Source organism: Crinia signifera, chromosome 4 (assembly GCF_055691185.1).
Source record: "Crinia signifera chromosome 4, ASM5569118v1, whole genome shotgun sequence".
In the NCBI taxonomy this organism is placed as follows: domain Eukaryota; kingdom Metazoa; phylum Chordata; class Amphibia; order Anura; family Myobatrachidae; genus Crinia; species Crinia signifera.
Genome location: NC_139220.1, coordinates 219,826,959 through 219,843,996, shown reverse-complemented (window position 1 = coordinate 219,843,996; position 17,038 = coordinate 219,826,959).

Genomic DNA, 17,038 nt, shown 5'->3' with positions numbered 1-17,038 from the left:
GCTGCTACAGCATAGGAAATACCAATTTCAGACAGCGCCCAAAAGCCCAGGGTGAGTGGGTCTAAAAACAAAGTGCAATGGGGGGAATCAACATAAAGATGTTAGAAAAACTAAAAAAATTGGTAGAAAAATATGAAAGTGAGGGGGTACTTTTAAACAGAGAGGCTAAATACCTGATAAATTTAGAACCTGCTACCCCAGTAATCTATCTTCTTCCCAAGATACATAAGGACCCCCTCAATCCCCCGGGCCGCCCTATTGTATCGGGAGTGGAATCTTTGACAGCAAATTTGTCCGAATTCATTGATTTCCACCTGCAACCCCTTGTGCTTAAAAATGCCTCACACCTTAAGGACACCAAGGATTTACTGAACTTCCTATCCACGGTCCAGTGGGAGGAAGGTCTTATCCTGGTGACCGCAGACGTTAAGTCGTTATATACAATAATAGAACATGAATCAGGGATTGAGGCATGCACCGAAGCACATTTTTTTAGAAGCACTTTAGAACTTCCACTACAGAAATTTCTCATTGATGGTATCAGATTCATTTTAGGAAACAATTATTTTATGTTTGATGATGCCTTCTATATCCAAAAGGTCGGAACAGCGATGGGTACCAGGTTCGCCCCGAGTTATGCTAACATATTTATGGGGAAATGGGAGCAAGACTGTATATGGTCACACAACCCATTCGGGGCGAACCTGGTATCATGGAAACGCTATATTGACGACATCTTGTTTTTATGGAAAGGAGGGCGAGAGGAACTATCATCTTTTTGTACATTTTTAAACTCTAACCTTTTAAATATTGAATTATCTTTTAATATCAGTGAATCCACGGTTGACTTTTTAGATATTTCTATTTTTATACACAATGGCCTCCTCTGTACGAAAACATTCACTAAACCTACAGACTCGGGTACATATATCGAAAATACCAGTTGCCACCATAGCAACTGGTTAAATTCGATCCCAGGAGGACAACTTAAAAGAGTCAAAAGAAATTGCAGTGATGAGGACACGTATAAACTACAGGCCAATCAAATGGAAATCAAATTCAAGAACAGTGGATATAATGAAAGAATTATAAAAAGCGCTAGAGACACAGTGGACCAAATAGAACGTAAGACCCTTCTTGAAACTAAACATATAAGGGAAAGGGATGATATGTCAACTAATAAAGCCGAATGGGCATTTATTACCAACTTCTCTGCACAACATAAATATATAGAGAAGTCTTTTAAACGACATTGGGAAATCCTGTTTAGGGACCCCATTATCGGTGAAATTATCCCTAAAAAACCACAATTCATTTATAAAAGGGCCCCCAATCTCAGGACCAAATTAGTGAAAAGTGCTCTCCCACCGAAAGTTAAAGAAGGGAGCATTCTCACCAAAGGGTTCCATAGATGTGGATCATGCGCTGGGTGTAGGGAAATTAAAGGGGATGGTTCTAGGAAGATAGAGGAGACGGTTATTAATGGGATTAAATATACCATTAAAGATTTTGTGACTTGTAATACCAAGAATGTGGTGTATATGATTGAATGCAAGTGCAACTTAGTCTATATCGGACGCACCACAAGGCCATTTAAAGTCAGAGTTGGAGAGCACCTACGTAACATAAAAAAAGGGCTCTCCACACACACGTTGTCACAACACTTTAAGGAGTTCCATAATAAATCAGTGGATGGCATTAAAAGATTTATGGCCATCAAAAGTGTCAAAACTAATAATAGACAACGCAATCTTAACACGATTCTGGCTAAAACAGAGATGCGTTGTATATACGATCTTGGCACTCTGAAACCTAAAGGCCTTAACGCCGATTTTGAAATCAAATGGTTTTTATAACCCCTTTTTTTACTCCCTTTTTTTAATCCCCCCTTTTTCATCATCGCTTTTTATCATCGTTTTTTATAACTTCTTAATGTATTTTAGCCATATACTTTTTATGATATATTTAAAATATTCCGTTTAGGTGCACTTTGTGTCTTTATATATTATCACCCATTCTTGGTAATATCTGGTTTTGTATTATATATGCTGCTATATGATATACCCATACTATTTATATATACACTATTATTGTTTCAATATGATTATGAGTCTTAAGCACTTTTATCCTTCATGCTCCCTCTGTAGATCAAAAGGATGCTAAATAGACACTGCAGACGATTCTATATACATCTATTTACATTTGGGACTCCCTCCGCATTTAAATGGTGTTAAGGAAGCAGGAAATAAAGCTGTGCAACGATGTGGAACGCATGGTGCGTTCCAAATACCGGAATTACACATACCAGCTGAATCTCCGGTGATACTATAGGGAATAGAACGAAATGGAACGCACGATGCGTTCCAATTACCGGAAATGATGCACTGCAGCGTCACCAACCAGGAAGTAAGCGGCTGTACAGACGGAGACAGCTAACGTCAGCTGTTGCCGCGTACCTACAGATTGAGAGACCTATAAATAGAGACAAGAAGACCTGCCACAATTACACATGCCTTGAGAAAGACCCGTTAGGTTTAAGGGTCGAAACGCGTTGGCGGAGTACTGTTGGCAGCATCCCAGACAGAGGAGGATCCAAGTGACAACCAGAGGAAGTGTCTGACCCCCAGCCCTGTTACCCGGGACCGGACTGGTGATTATTTGACTGAACACTTATGAACTGATTAACACCCAGTTCTGATCCACCTCTTGCACCTACCCATCAGAGGAATTTTACTGGATACAGGTGGAACATCAATCATATGGAAGTATCTTTATGTTGATTCCCCCCATTGCACTTTGTTTTTAGACCCACTCACCCTGGGCTTTTGGGCGCTGTCTGAAATTGGTATACCCTCTCTTGTTACTATTGTGATACCTGAAGGATTTTTTGGGATTGTCCTTCCATACCTATTTTCTGTAGCGACCAATCTGGCGCAGAACCTTTGAGTTTTACTTCTGTTTTTTTGTAGCATAGGAAATACACCCGCTGAATTCACAGTTGTTATTATACAATCGAATCTCACATATGAACACTTTGCTATATGGTATAAACAATGGTAGAATCCCATTATTTTATGGTGTGACTTTAATTACCATTTACACTCCATTTCAATATATTTATAGGAGAGCAATTTTAACATTGAAGTTTAGAATCTTAATATTATTGCCCCTTCAGTTAAATGTATTATTGTAATCCTGATTCTGCAAATACATTTTAATTTGCCTACTGAATGTAAGATAATAGCAGAATATTAGCAAAAAGGAGATAATACTGATCACATGAAAGCTGAACTAATAAAGATTTTTTTTTTTTGCCTAAATAAATGTGCACTATTAAAATAGGTTAATAACAGGTGATATTTACACAGGAATACATATTAAGGATTTTGAATAGAGAAAACTAATCTCCATATAAATTGTATTTAACACTTTTTGAGACTACTGTGGAATATTTTATGGGATTTTAATATAGTTGCCATTAACCCCTTCAGTGGTATTTTTTTTAAGGGAGCGCTTCCTACTGGGCAAGTTTTTTCTGGGGAGCGCTCCCTAAAAAAAAAACACCGCTGTCTCCCCAGGTCTGGGAAGCGCAGCTGAACCGTCAATCAGCCGCTGCCCGTCCCTGCGCCCCGTCCCTACATGCGGCGACCAGCCTGTCATAAGCCGGCGCCGCAGGCTGTAATGCAACAGCCGGGGGGGGGGGGGGGGGGAGCCTGTGTGAGCCGGGGACACGGCGGAGAAGAGGGAGCCGGGCAGAGCTAAATCTGCCTGAGTTCAGCGATGAACTCAGCAGAGCTGCCCAGCGCTAATCACTGTCAATCGAGAATTTTCCAGGCTTGCCAGCCTGGACATTAAGGCATAGCCTGGAAAATTGCCAGTGAAGGGGTTAATAGTACTTTTGGGGACTGAAAAGGCATGTGTTTTATATAGAAAGTTTATTAAGGTGAATTAGATATTTATATGACCCTACAGATTATATTTATCTGAAAATATCATAAATAATAATATCATTATTATAACTGATATTATCACTTACCTGTTATTATTTACATTTGTGAACACTACAGAATTACCTTCTTTTCTAAAATCTGTTGAATTCCAGTACATAGTTGCTAGAGACAAAGATTACATTTTTATAGCAGCCATACTACAATAAATTTCCGTAAATGAGACATACTGAGCAGACACCTTTTATTCTGTTTTATTACACACTTTATTTTCAAGCACAATCCTTATGTATGTGTTAATTTGTCATTGGTTTTAACCTTTATATATCACTGTTTTGCACCCAATGTAAATGGTTTATTTCATGGATCCAATAATAAATGTACATTTGTGCAGTGGTGTAGCTAGGTGCCACGGTGCCCGGAGCAAGGGCATGATTCCTGCCCCCCTATTTGTAGTAGGCAGGGCTCTTGTGCGGCAAAAAGGGGGCGCTGCGTAACATTATACCACACCCCATAATGCACATTACACATTTTAGCGAACTTTGTAATACTAATTACACATAAAGACACATGCCTTAATGCCAATTACACATAAGACCACACATAATGCTCATTACATACTGTATTACAAACCGTAATGCCCATTATATACTATATAACAAACCGTAATGCCCAAAGTTCTTCTCTGCAATGACGATCGCATTGCAGATCCAGGCATTAAGGGTAGTCTCCTGCATTTGCAGCCTGGCTGTGAAGGCAGACACATTGCTGTCATTTTTGTCTCACAGCGGCTGCATGTGACGTTATGCAGCTACCCCAAAAATGGTACAGATGCATCTATACTGCACGACACCCCCTTCCCCTTCCGGGATGCAATTGCACTAGTTTTGCTAAATCGTCTAATATCAGGCCCATTGTTCCTCGCCGGCAAAATATAAAAACACATTGGACCATCAAAAAAATGCACAAATTGGTCCATCAAAGAAAAAAAACAGAATATATTGTTTCTTATATTCATATTCATTGTCCCACACACACAAAAAAAAATACAATGCAGCACGATATTACATTATGCACAGCCCCCCTCCCCCCATAACAGACAGTGCACACACCATTACTTTACATTATACACAGGCACCCCCAATTACAAACAATACACACAGCATTCTATGACATTATACACCCCCCCCCCAATTACATACAGTATACACAGCATTTATATTATTCACAGGCACCCCGCACCCTCCAATTACACATAATACACACAGCATTATATTACATTATACACCCCCCATTACATAGAGTATGCACAGCATTCTATGACATTATACACCCCCCCCATTACATACAGTATACATAGCATTTACATTAAACACAGGCACCCCCCACCCTCCAATTACACATAATACACACAGCATTATATTACATTATACACCCCCCCATTACATACAGTATACACAGCATTCTATGACATTATAACCCCCCCATTACATACAGTATACACAGCATTCTATGACATTATATACCCCTAATTTACATACAGTATACACAGCATTTACATTATACACAGGCATCCCCCACCCTTCAATTACACATAATACACACAGCTGCCACAGCATATTACATTATACCCCCCCATTACATACAGTATACACAGCATTCTATGACATTATACCCCCACAATTACATACAGTAAACACAGCCAATTCCCCATATTGCAGCCAGTCCCACATTATAAACAGCCCCCAATCCCCAGCACTCACCTGCAGTGGCGTAGCTACGTTTTGGGCGCCCCCCCCCCCCCCTCCGCCGCCCCGGCAAGCACCCCTACCCCCCCTCGCCCCCCCCCCCCGCCCATGCAAACCCCCCCTCAATCCCCCACAGCCTTACCTATCGCGCTGGTCCCGGCGGCTCCGTTCTTCTGCTTAAGACCACCAGAATATGGCCGCCCCCATACAGCAGACAGTTTTAGAGAACTGTGTGCTATATGGGGGCGGCCATTTTGTGGTGGTCCTCAGCAGAAGAACGGAGCCACCGGGGCCAGCGAGATAGGTAAGTCTGCGGGGGATTGGGGGGGGTTTAACTATAGCACCGCAGCCCCCGGCGCCCCCACATGCACAGCGCCCCCCCCCGCGGGGGCTGCGGTGCTATAGTTACGCTGCTGCTCACCTGGCTGGGTTGTTTCTTCCAGGGACGTGCAGGGAGTTGGCAGTGGGGCCGGGGAGGCATCAATAAGGAAGCTGCCTGAGGTTGTGACAGAAGCAGGAAGAGCAGGGGCCAGGGCTGATGCACTATCAAGTTTAGGGCAAGAAGACTTTACAGCCATAAACAAACTATTTCTATTTTCTACACTTACTTCTTAGAGATGCAGAAAATATTGAAAAATGAATCGCTAACCAGCATCTAATTTTATTTCTTTTATTCACTTTTAATGATATTTTTATTATTTTATTGATTTATTGTTTGTTGACGTAAGCTAGTATATTATTGCTACAGTTAACACATACTGTTTAAAGTGTTCCTTTTTTAAACTCTAAAGTACAGGTATGTTAAGACTTAAAAAGGTATATGCCTCATTTGTTGTGCACCACAAAATTAGTTTGATGTATTGGCAGTTAATATATTTTTTTTTTAAATTTTTACATTTTCATATGTATTTGAACATCCATTTACTGTGAACTGCAAATACAAACTGAAAATAGACAGGTTTGCAATTATAAAATGCACACTATGGTGATCAACACAACCCCATACATTGACTTGATTAAAGTGTAATGCCCATTAGAAACGGTTCAATTTGGTCTATTTTTCTATTTGATTTTGCTTATAAGCAAAATCATATCACAAAATATCTCCCATCTCGAGCACTCCGCTCTACACAAGATCTGCATTTCTAATCTGCGCGGATCACTAGCTCCCATTCACTATTTGAGGACTTTCATCGGACTGCTCCCGTCCTATGGAATGCCCTTCCACGCACAATAAGACTCTCCACTAGCCTCCAAACTTTCAAGTTTTCCCTGAAAACTCACTTGTTCAGGCAAGTTTATCATATTTAAGTTCCACACACATAACGTTCTGAGGCACTTATGTATTATATAGCTTTTCTTCTGAACTTGCAACTTGGTTGAACTGCTATGCTATTACTGGTGCCTGTCCTCGTGTTTCCCTCCTATGTAAGCTTCCAGCAGGGCCCTCTTACCTCCAAGTCTCTCTGTTGTTACCCAGTTTGTTTCATCACTGTCTACAATTGTAAAGCGCAATGGAATCTGCTGCGCTATATAAGAAACTGTAACGGAATCTGCTGCGCTATATAAGAAACTGTAAATAAATAAATAAATAAATTGAACTGAAATCAAGCGCATTAGTTTTCCATTCTATCCATTCTATGTGCAGCCATGCAGCACTGATATCGAATAGAAAAATAGACTGTGCAGGCAAGACAACATAGTACAGATCTGTACTACTGTATATAGTCCAAATCAAATGTGTTTGCCTTGCCATGTGATACAATCGAATTGGGATCGAATAGAAAGGCAATCGCATGTGTGTACACCCCTTAAGGTCATTGAACTTGGCACAATATTTGAATCTGTCTCGAATACTTCCAGCACCCCCAGTAATTAATAAACAATTCACTCTATAAGGATTACACATACAGTTTAAAAAAATGCCCTGTACAATATTTCTAAAATATGTACAATATGCAGTGCTGTATTTAAAAAGATGACCCCCTCCCCCAGGGCCGGTGCAAGGCATCTCAGCACCCTAGGCAAAACTTCAACCTACTCCCCCCCAAATCCCCCCCCCCCCCATTTTTTTTAGATCATGTGGTCATCCAATCCCCATGACCCCTCCCCCGAAGGTGGCCAAGTCCCCTGCTTTACCTCTGCACCCTCCCCTTTGCCACCCACAGTAGAGTACAAGGAGGAGGCGGCAGCAATGTAGGAAGTATGACTCAAGGGAAAGTATAGAGGTGAGGTCTTAGAAGATCCACAGCCACCACCTGCATTAAGTACAACAAGGATCCTCATAGACCTCCTTGATTTTTTGATTTGCAGACTTGGTGGCGCCCCCAGATCCCGGTGCCCTAGGCAGCTGCCTAAAGCTGCCTAGTGGTAGAGCCGGCCCTGCCCTCCCCACCCAGTAGCAGAATCTAAATATTATCTATAGGCCACCACATTGTTTTTTTGCTTTTCATAAGTTTTCATAAAAGTCCGCCTGTCCTTAAGATCATTTTTCCTCTTTTACTGTTTATAGATATGTTAAAGGTAGTGTTTCCACAATGGGTTAGGTCCTACTTTAGTCTTTTGTCCTGCTGAAATATTAGTCCTCAGAATCTTCGAGCATTTCAGATGACACAGTTTGAAATGGATTGCTATTGAATAACTACAAGTCAAAGAAACATAAATGTCCAAAGGATTCATTCACACAAGAAATGTTCGAAAAAAATAATAAAAAGATAATGCTTTGGGAACAAGCCTGTTTCATATCTGAATGAGCTTTAATACTGTTTGGGTAGGATTGATAGTATAAAGAATAAGTTCAATAACAGCGCATGAGAAAAGCCCAGTTGAAAACATGTCAAGAAAGTTTATATTAATTGAAAGAAGAAAATATATATCAGATAAAAGTTCTAGCTACCCGGACAATTTACTGTAGTGTCAAACTAATTATTGATTGGTCAGAATGCAATGATATGTTTTAATTTATTAAATCAATGAACAGGTACAACCTCCCCAACCCCCACAAACCTTTTTAAGGTCCAATTATAGCAATGACCTGATCAAAGTTTGTGTCTATAAAGGTCATAATGACTATTAAGCACATTGCTATCCACACTGTATAACTGGTGTTTCTATTTTTAACAATAACATTCTGTATGGGTGTTTTAAGCTATATAGATCTGTAGTATTATTTCATACAAAGTCAATTTAAATGCATTACCCACTGAGGAAGTAAACTTTTTGCTAGAACGTAATAGAAAGCAATTTATTGTAGCACCTTCTTCCAGACATTTTTAAACCACACTGAACTCTAGTAACAATTTAAACCCAACTTATACCCCTTTCACATCGCACCTCAGACCCGGGTTATTGCCGGGTTGGTGATGCATGGACCAAGGTTGAGGTGCAGTGCGAAAGCACCTCAGCTTATAACCAGGCAATTCGACCCATGCAATGTGAAAGGGGTATAACAGGGAACTCTGTAAGGAGAGCAGCACTATACATCGCTCTGTTTTTAGGCACAGAATAAGGATATAACTTTTTGTGTGTGCGTTTGTGTGTGCATAATTACATTGGATGGTGGTATACTAAACAATCATTTTTATTTTTATATTCATCTAAGCCCATAGAAAATATTAAAAAAGACTCTTCATTAATATTGACACTCTTAAATGACCCCCTCCCATAAAATACCTTTGTAGTTAAAATTTATACGTATATCAAAAACAAATATCACATTATTATTTTACATGTTTATATTTATATTTATACATCATTAAGCCTTTCTTTGGGGCACAATGTTTGCAGTCTCTGGTTTTCAAAGTGGATGTTTAGGGGGGGGGGGGAATTATATTGGTGTCGCAAATAATTTTTGACACAGAAGTCATATCAATGGTTTTCTTTTTTTATTAAACGTTTTTTCAAGAATAAAAGTGTTCAAGATGTTTTTGTTGTACATTCATAATGAAACTTGCTGCATCACTCAACGCATTTCATCCCTTACGGGACTTCTTCAGAGTACAAGCTGGCTAGTGGGGGGTTGATTCAAATAGCCTTCTGTATTCAGCACTGAATTCCTTATAATTAGATAGCACTGTATGATATATAAGGAACAATTCAATAGCCACAATAGGTTAAATAGTGAAGGAGCTTGATCACCTCAAGGGGCATAAGGATTTTGAAGTATAAGTACATGGGATCTTTCCCTTTAGGAGGGGGCATCAGGCATGTCCATGTCTAAACAGCTTTTTAGTGGGCCCAAAGATGTCAGCTGCTCAATTAATTCAACAGAACAATCTCTACAAGTGCCCAAAAAGTCACCTCATAGCCAGGAAAAGTGTTCAACAGTCAAGCTCTCTCTCTCTCTCTCTTTCTCTCTTATATATACTGTATATTATATATTACACTAGGTGGCCCATGTAAAACTTTCACATGTGAATGGGCCAAAAGGCAATTTTTAACTTAGATGTATAAACAAACAATACAATGTGCAATTGTAAATTACAATTTGTCAGAAGCGGAGAACTTAATCTTTAAAATGGTACCTGGTTTATTGATTTTCATTAAGTATGGAGGGAGAAAAAGGGATCGTCACCAAAAATCCCCTTCTAGAAATAATATATATGATATATATAATATCTAAATGTTTCGCTCACCCAAAAATCCCTCTGTGTGATAATGTACATGCAGAGCAAGGGGAAGTCATGAACTAATAGCACTGTGAAAGTGGGCTTCTCACGTTTTAATTTCAAGATCTCTAAGAAGGTTTAGGACATTTCCCGTATTTGCACAGAAATAAGCTATGTTAGCAGAGATTCAAGGTTCTTTATCGGGAGCCAGGTGTTAAGAGACAGTGGTCTCTATGCATTGAAGGTGGATGCAGCTAGTAGCCGACAGGCCCATCTGTTTATCGGCCCCTCAGGCATTTGCCAGAACTGCCAGATGGTCAGTTCGTCAATAGTGTAGGACCACCTGAACAGAGACTCCTCAATGTTGTTGGTGGCTGTCATGTGCTTCCAAATGTACTGTAGGATGAACGTCTCCTTTTCTGACCCACTGCAGTATGGTGCGGAAATTTGTGTTTTTTTGTTTGTTTCATCTCAGTGATCATCGAAGCCTGATAAACATCAACTTGCTTCTCAGTGATCATTCTTATGTTTATTCCCCTCATTAAGGTGTTACACCTATTTGATTGCTCCAGACTGACAAACGTTTTAAATTTATATAGTGGTGATAACATTTCTTGATGATCAAATAATGAAACGGAATAAAGGAGTGCTATTATTTTTTCCACACATGGCTTCTACATATTTGCTTATGTTTTGTTGAATAAATTAAAAACATTTTTTTTTGTGTTTTGTCACATGAGATTGGATGTTTAGATTATTTTCAATGATGCATTGACATTTAAAAACAAAGATTTGAAGCAGGAAACATAATTGTACTGTGCATACAGATAAACACATTATCTATATTATAGTACAAGTTTGCATTACTTACATGGGTTTTTAAAATGTATTTAATGCCCATGCACCTGTCTTTAAAAGAACAAGGTGACTGCTACGCATACCTCCCTACTGTTCCGAATTCAGTGGGACATTCCAGCTATTAAACACCCTACCTGCAGGCAGCAGTGTCCCATGGGTGTGGAAGGGGCGGGAGTTGGGAGAGCCAGTGATCGCTGCTGCTCTGCTCTGTAAAGAAGGTAGTGATCACTGAATAATTTGAATGTGTGGATCAAGACCTTGTAACGTATGTAAATGAGAGATATTAATTGATGAAAATTAAAATAATATATCTGTGAGAGATAAAAATATATATAATGATCAATATGAATATGTTGCATGCCATTCCTATGGAAATCGCCGGGTGTTGGGAGTGTGATATGAAAGTATTATATTTACAATTCTCATCATTGAGTCACCCTGCTCACATGACCACTGGGACCCTGAAGAAGATGCTGGATACTCTGCCGTTGTTGGGACAAGGTACAGTAAGTGTCTAGAAGACACCAGGGATATTACGTAAACATTCTATTAAGTCAGAATGACATTTGTTTAGACATGAATGTTGACATGGTCACTATCAACATGCTATCAACATGCTGCATGTTGACATTTGGACCATGTTGACATTCTTGTATCGACCTGAATTATGTTGAAAAAAAACCTCTACAACCATTAAATATCCATGCCAGTTAAATACATACAAAAGTACAGACTATGTTGTTTCTGTGCATTAATACTTGCATTTTAAATTGAAATGAAAGAAAATGGCAAATACCACTGTGTGCCAGTGTACCCCAAGGGCTGGGGGAAACTCGGTGCCCGATGGCGATGCACTTAATTCGACCAAGTAATGTACAGAAGTGTTTTCTTAGACCTGTGATACGTCTCACTGGTGGGTGATCACTAGAGAGTCTGCAGTAAATGGCACAAAAGACTTCCTGACTTTCTCAATTTCTTTGAGAGATAGTTATGATTCCACTCGTGTCAAACTCAGATATAGAGATTATTTGAGAATAAAGGCTCTTCAAAACTCAGCATGAAATACTGTACAATTACTGAAAAGATGTATATTTCGTATAGCGAGTCTTCTGCAGATCTTACAAAACTCCTGTCACAAAGTTTCTTGCTCTTTCCTGTATAACTAAGGATCATTTGCACATCTAATAAAAGATAATGGAATATGGATGATAATATGCATTGCAGACAGAAGCTTGTACATTTCTACAGTATTTCAACAAATGTCTCATTAATGTGCTAGTGTCTCCATTTTTTATGGTATTCATATTGTTTACAGGCTATGAACTTTATATGGAGAATACATAGACATTTCCCACATATTTCAGTTTACTTTAGTGTTTTCTTTCCCTGAAGAAAATATAGCTGAGCCTTTGAAGAACTTGGAACATTAGCAGATGGTAAATGGATTGAAAGTGTTCATTGCACTGAGATCTATGCAGATGAGATCACTAAAGGGGAATCAGAGATAGTGACAGAAGTTGAACTGATACAGAACTCAGTAGGTATTGCAATGACTGTGACTGCCCTCAGTGGAGCAAATTTACTAAGATGGTAGTTCTATTGAAATATAATGTTTCCCATAACAACCAATGAGGTTCTATCTATTGTCTTCTAGGATGTGCTAACTAAATAAGATGTAGAATCTGATTAGTTGCTATGGGCAACATCCCATCTTTAATAGAAGTACCATATAGTGAAGAGTTTGTCTGACTGTCCATGTTACTCAATGATAGTCACCGACTCTCTCAGTCAGGGACTAAGGGCCTGATTCAGGCCTGTTTGCTAGGATGCGTCTACTCGCAGCCTAGAGAACAAGGTACGTGCCGCCTGCCGAACAATATTTTTATTGTTAATGTATATGTTTTAAAATGTTTAAAAGTGATGAAGCATTTGTTTTATATATCTTTGATAATGTATGTTATTTCTGATTTCACTGATTGTACTGTGCTTCTGTTCACTCCTATAGTTTGCGTATGTGCATACATGTGCACGCTCAAACCCCAAACATCAGAGAAGGGGCCAAATTCGGTTCTGAATTGGCCCCAAAGTGTGTTGGCAGGAGTGTGATCAGAACTAAGAATCACATCATGACATTGATGCTAGAGCTGTCCAGCACTGTGGGAGTAACTAAGTTTGTAGGAGCCTGCAGTGCCCTTAGTTCTGCACACACAGAGCATACAATGCAGAGCAGCTCCTGAGTGCCCATATAAGCATCATGTGAAACATCAACATCTGTGACACCAAGGAGGGGACTCGGTAACCACTCTGTGCTGTATGCATTGAGCACGCAGGACATACAGCAGCTAGGATTCAAGAGGAACCGGCAATAGGAGGTGAGCACTTAATGACTGCTGCTTTACACAAAGCAGGAATACTGAATAGACACCACGTGCATGTGTAACAACATCTAATAATGTGGGGGCTGAGCCAGGGAAGCCCAGCAGGGCACACCCCTGCAGTGACAGGAATGGGGCATGAAACTAGACCATGACACTTTGGACCTTATTCAGGTACGTTCCTTAGTGCATATGCGTTTGCATGGGGGCGATGTTTAGCTTCTGTGCATGGGCAGATGCATTTCTGCGCATGTTCAGATGCTGGGTACGTGCGCCCATGGTGAACAAACCATGCGGGTTGCGGGGGGTCCGGCGGCTATGCATTCATGTGGTAATCACCCGGTGACATGGGCTGGATGTCAGCTGCCCGCCCATTTCACCGAAAACGTACACGTGTATAAAAGTGACCTGAGAGTCACTTTATATATGCATGTGCGCACCACATCTTTCGATGGTCGGTGACCATCAAAAGATGTGAGAGGTTGTCATGCGAATGGATGTATATGTAAATAATCCATTCGCATGCTGGGCAAACGTACGCGCTGTGCGAATGGTGGGCCGACATACCACCATTCGCAAGTCGGGTTCTGGTTGACTTGCAAGGATGCGAATTTGCATCCGAATGACTCAACCAGAATAATCCCCTATGTGTGTGTGTGATTGTAGAGCCACCACAGGAGGATGGATGAATAAAAAAAAAACTGCTTTTATGGAGAAGTGGAGGTCTATTTTCTGGAGTGAAAGAAACCCTGATGTGAACATAGGGACTGTGTCCCAGGTCACTAGATTTCCATTTGTGTGTACCTTGAGTCTATCAGGAGTGGAGATTTGAAAATAAAGATACCTTTATGGGAAAGTAGGGCTTGCCCCTATGGTTAGTGTCACCCTGGGAGAATGGAGTGAATATACCTGTGATACAAAAGAAACTGCTACATGAATATAGGGACCAATATCAAGGCCAGTGTGTCTGTAAAGCTTACTACAGGAGAACATTGGTCACTACCGTCTGGTAGCGCCTGTGGATCACACCTTGTTGGGAGAGTTTTGCGTTTTTGGGCTGGTAATCCGGTGTGCATTCTGGGCTGCAACCGTAAAGTGGCGCGGAACATCAAGCTTTTTTTCTTCTTGTGTGTGTGTGTGTGTGTGGCCAATGAGAGGCTGAAGTTAAGATCAAAGTACTGAATAGATCTACTGTACACGTACACAGTAGACTCAGACAGAGAGTAGGGTGCCTACACATGTGCCCTCACCTCTGTTAATCCAGCCCCTGGTTGGCATATAGCTTTATAAGTGAGAACACAGTCAGAATTTATTTACCTCTTCCAAAAAATGAGAATATTCATGCCCGGGGGAAAGTGAGCAAATAGAGTGTCTTGTGTGATAATGCACACAGAAGAAAATAATAATATGGGCCCTTATTCTGATTGAGTCGGATGGCTCTGAATGCAGTTGGACGGCCGATGTTTGGTGTATCTGCGCATGTACGAACGCCTCACACGTACGAACACAGCGTGAGGTCCGTGCAGAAAATGATCGTACGGAAACAACTGAACAGGGGGTGCAGGGGCGTGAAGGGCTGTTTGGGCTCATTACCATATGTGTACGCCCCGCGTTTCATGGGTGAACATATGGTAATGAGGCCGTGACGCTGGTGTAGGGGGTGGACAGCTGACATAGCCGGATGTCAGCTGAACGCCCATATCCCTGCTTTCATATGGAAAAATGTCCGAGTTGTCTGGAGCACTCGGTGCTGCCTGACCCCTCGGTCCATCATTTGATGGTCGGCGACCATCGGAGGATGGGGGAGGTTCCCACAGATGGGGAAGGTGTTCACATGAAACATCCACTCGCGGTCCCTTCTCTCTGCGTCTTACCGCATTTGGACGGTGTGAGCGGGGCTAAGAACCGAACCGATCCGAAATACGCATCCGTCCGCATCAACTAGAATAAGGGCCATTATGCCAGGCTAGACAGAGGAATGAGACAAAACACCCTTTTTACAGTGTATAATATATAAAAGTTATTCATTTGACATTTCATCATTAGGTTTTTTTTATTTTTTTTATTGTAGCTTTTTATTGCATGCAAACAAATATCAATCAACTAGCCAATGGACAATCTGGAGAATTGGGAAATTCATTTTTTATTTTTTTTTGGTAATGGTGATTCCAGATAATGAATTTCTTGTATTCTACCATAAATTAAATGAAAGTCTAAATTTATGGTATAGTTGAATAAAATACTTTTCACATAAAAATAAACGTATTGTTTTTTTACCATATAATCCGGACACTATAGCTGTGTCATGTTACTTCAACTGTATAAATGGAACATATACTGTAGTATCTGTATCTAGAGAATACAGTTTCTCAAAAACAGAAATATGCGTCAGGTTTTAATAAAGCATTCAATGCCGCTGGTGTGGGCGTTTGTGGGCCTCCCTGAAAATAATCCATTTTCTCCGGGAAACCCCCTTGCCGTATTCAATGTTGGGGCCGAATCCTTGCCATGAGAGGCCGGCGAGGATCCCCTTACACGTCGAGGTTCACCACAAATGCAGCAAGTCCACGGCATTTTGTGGCGAGCCTTGCTATTTTACTGGCCACACTTGCAGCTTCCACCTCGAACAGGCGAGGAGGCTAACGACGAGTACTCCTCAAAGTCTGAGTATGCCAGAGGTTAGGGATGTTGGCTGAACTTGGATTTGCCTTGTAAATGGTTGCTGCTTTAAAAAAAGCCAGAGTTCAGCCGGCTACTCGTACTGTATTACATTTCGCCATTCTTGTAAGAAACTGAAGTATACGAGAACAATTTGCAGGTTCAATAGCACTAGGATGCTGTTAAAAAAAATAGTCATAGCTATATGTTGGGAGACAGTTGCTCGGCTTGTTTATTAAGCACTACTTCTACTGGCTTTAAATCTATTATAATTTGTGTAACAGAGTTGATTAGGGAATAAAGTTCTTCCCAGAACATATTAACTTTTGGGTATGACAGCGATACATGATATAAAGCAGCTCTCATTTCCCATTGACAAGCACAGTAATATCTGTTGTTTTCTTTCTGTAACAAGATAATTATATTAGAGACTTACACCAGCCAAAGGCAAGACAGACATTTTTCCATCAGTCCTGATACTTAACTATTTATATAACATGACCCCGCTTCTACACATCACAGGCAACAAGGTAAATACTGAACTCTCCTAAAAGTATTTTATATTTTGTATTCTCATTCATGTCACTGTTCTTAAATAGCTTCTACCTTTCTATACCAAACTAATAATTAAGCAGTGGGGTCTGTTATCATCTATATAAATATACAGATGGAGCCTCATTTATCCCTTTAATAGGATTAAGTGAGTAATAGGATTACTCTGCTAATCCCCTACTATATTGTTCTATGTATTGTATTGCTGCTGAGAACAATAGGATAGCCATGGCTAGCTATGGTGAACAAAGTTGAGAGGGGCTCCAACTGTATATCTAGTGAGGTAACCACAG